The sequence below is a fragment of the Mandrillus leucophaeus genome, unplaced genomic scaffold (assembly GCF_000951045.1).
Source record: "Mandrillus leucophaeus isolate KB7577 unplaced genomic scaffold, Mleu.le_1.0 Scaffold769, whole genome shotgun sequence".
NCBI classification, from domain to species: domain Eukaryota; kingdom Metazoa; phylum Chordata; class Mammalia; order Primates; family Cercopithecidae; genus Mandrillus; species Mandrillus leucophaeus.
Genome location: NW_012108352.1, coordinates 1,586,633 through 1,590,007, shown reverse-complemented (window position 1 = coordinate 1,590,007; position 3,375 = coordinate 1,586,633). Strand labels below are relative to the sequence as shown.

The following is a 3,375-nucleotide window of genomic DNA, read 5'->3' as shown; positions in this document are numbered from 1 at the left end:
GTAGCCCGGTGCTTTCAAATTGCTTAAAGAGAATCTTATAAATTAGTAGTTCAGAGGCAATTCTGCGATTGTTTCAATACGTGGAATTGCAATAGTGCTGTAAGTACTGATTCTTTTACATGACCATGTATAAACCAAGGAGTATTCTGTATTTTTCAGTATCAATACAGAGCCCAATATTTTAGATGAACTATCTAAAGGCTTTTCCTTTGGTCCCTTATATTTTCCTTCCTTTCCTAGAGGCCCTCACTCCTCAGGCCTCTCATACCTCATGCCTTCATCCCCTTTCAGTTCCTCCAGGATGAGGACTGTCTCCCATTGTAGTGATGAGCCACTTCATCCCCTCTCAGTTCCTCCAGGATAAGGACTGTCTCCCATTAGTGATGAGCCAGGAAAACATCTGAATGCATGCTGTCACCAAAATAAACAACCTTGGGCTCAGGTTTGCCAGTCATTTTCTTCAGAACTTTATAGAGGTGGATAGCATTCCCTTGGGGGTAGCAGCCAGGTGTACAGAGATGGCAGTGCCTGCTGCTCTTCATTATTCTCGAGTCTCTGGAAAGGCCTCTGACGTAGTAAATGAAAGAAGAAAACAAGCTTCAACACATTTGTAATCACAATGTCAAAAAGGGCTTCAAAATCATTCTCAATGACATCTTCACAGAGAAATCTATCATAATCACTGCGAGAACTGGTAATTAACATAGTCGTTTTCCCAGCATTCTTTAGCTGTTGAAGCCATTTTTTTAAACAGATTCATGACAACCGTGCAAATATCTGCCTGGATCTCTTTTTATTTCTGGAAAATATATACTACAGTTTTCCTTAAAAGCTGACATTTTGTAATTGTGTTGAATACCAGCAAATATATTCTTCCAAAAATAAAAGGGTTTTTGATCATTGTTTGGTTTTGTTAAATAGTCCACCACTCTGGCACATTAAAAAGTTACTGGAAGGTCAAAGTAGTTATCATAAAACAGTACTCTCCTGAGTGGCAAGCCATTCCAGTGTCCAACAAGAACTGCTTCCATTCCTTCTTGTCATATGCCTTTGCCAGCACCTCTGGAGTCAGCATATTGGTGCCATGGCTTTCACTGAGAAGAGTGCCATTATCTGCAAATTTAATGAAATTCTCGTCTTCTAAATCCAGTGCCAAACCCTTGAAACAGAAAGACCAATCCTCGGGGGTCACATTGAGCATTTCCTTATCATACTTTTTCTCCTAAACTAGAAACTGGGCAAAGCTATTGTAAATGAGCAGGGTGCTTTGCAGCAGGTTGTAGTGACACAGACTGTAGTCCGAGTTTTAGCAAATGAGCAGAGTGCTTTGGAGCTGGTTGTAGTGACACAGACTGAGTTTTAGCTGGCAGAGTGGGAAAAACAGCTGAACCATGGCTGCACGGGGAGCAATGGGAAGTGTCTCAACCTGGCAGGGTGTGAGGAGCAGACAGGTGGGACACTGCCAGTCAATCCTACAATTTTTGTCCTTCATTCTGTTAAAATGATGTATCACATTAATTGATTTGTGCATATTGAACCATCCTTGCATCACATAGATAAATCCCACTTGGTCATGATGAATGATCTTTGTAATGTATTTTTGAATTTGGTTTCCCAATATTTTCTTTAAGATTTTTGCTTCATTATTTGTCAGAGATATTAGCCTGTAGTTTTCTTTTATTCACATGTCTTTGTCTGGTTTTGTTATAAGGGCAATACTAGATTCATAGATGAGTTTGGAAATATTCTCTCCTCCTCTGTTTTTCAGAATAGTTCAAGTAAAATTGCTATTTATTCTTTAAATGTTTGATAGAATTCAGCATTGGAGCCATTGGGTCCCAGATTTTTTTTTTTTTAACTTTTATTTATTTATTTATTTATTTATTTTTTACTGGGAGACTTTTTAGCATGGCTTCAATCTCATTACTTGTTATTGGTCTGTTCAGGTTTTGGATTTCTTCCTGATTCAGTCTCAGTAGCATGTATGGGTCTAAGAAGTTGTCCATTTTTCTAGATTTTCCAATTTATGGGCACATAGTTGCTTATAGTAGCCATTAATGATCCTTTGAATTTCTTCAGTACCAGTTGTAATGTCTTCTTTTTCATTTCTGATTTTACTTATTTGTATCCTCCCTCAGTCTGGGTAAAGGTTTGTCAATTTTGTTTAAATTTCAAACAAGCAACTTCTTGTTTTGTTGATCTCTTGTATTGTTATTTTTAATTTCAATTTTATTTCTCCACTTATTATTTCTTTTGCACTACTAATTTTGGGTTTGATTTGCTCTTGCCTTTCTAGTTCTTTAACATGCATCACTACATTTTTTATTTGAAGCTTTCCTTCGTGTTTGATGTAGGCACTTATATCTATAAACTTCCCTCTTAGTACTGCTTTTGCTGTATATCATAGGTGTTGGTGTGTTTTCTTTCCATTATCATCTGTACCAATAATTTTTAAAAGTTTTTTTCTTAATTTTTTTATTGATCCCCTGGTCATTTCAGGTGCATATTGTTCAATTTCCATGTATTTGTATAATTTCCAAAATTTCTCTTCTAATTGATTTTTGGTTCTATTCCAATGTGGTCAGAGGAGATGCTTGATATTATTTCAATATTTTGAATGTTTTCACACTTGTTTTATGACCTAACATATGGTCTATCCTTAAGAATAATCCATGTGCTGAGAAAAATAATATGTATTCTGCATTCGTTGGATGAAATGTTCTGTAAATATCTATTGATTTATTTGATCTATAATGATGATTAAATCCCATGTTTTCCTGCTGATTTTCTGTCAGGATGATCTGTCTATTGGTGAAAGTGAGGTGTTGAAGTGTCCAGCTATTGAAGACCCCAGAGAGTGGAGTCCATCTCTCCCTTTAGCTCTAATAATATTTTTTGTGTATATTTGTGTGTTCCAATATCAGGTACATATATATTTAAAATTGTTATATATTCTTGCTGCATTGACACCTTTATCATTATATAGTGTCCTTTATTTCTTTTTATAGTTTTAGTCTTGAAATCTGTTTTGTCTGATGTAAGTTTAGCTACTGTAGCCCTTTTTTGTTTCCAATGACATGGAATATCTATTTCAATTGTTTAAATTTTCAATCTCTGTGTTTTTTTTTTTTTAAGGTGAAGTGTGTTTCTTGTAGGCAATAAATCAATAGGTGTTGCTTTTTTATCTATTCAGCAATTCTGTGTTCATTTGCATTCAGTGATATTATTGAAAAGTAAGAACTTAGCCTGCCATTTCATTATTTGATTTCTGCTTGTTTTGTGGTCTTCTCTTTCTTTTTTATTTCTTTCCTGCCTTTCTTTTAGTGAGGTGATTTTCTCTGGTGATATGATTTAATTTCTTCCTTTTTATTTTTG

The 3,375-nt window shown here is 35.2% G+C and overlaps 1 pseudogene; it reads right to left on the bottom strand.

The window, feature by feature from the left end:
• LOC105529496 lies at positions 1-1,306 on the bottom strand (annotated as a pseudogene).
• Positions 1,307-3,375: the final 2,069 nt, after the last annotated feature.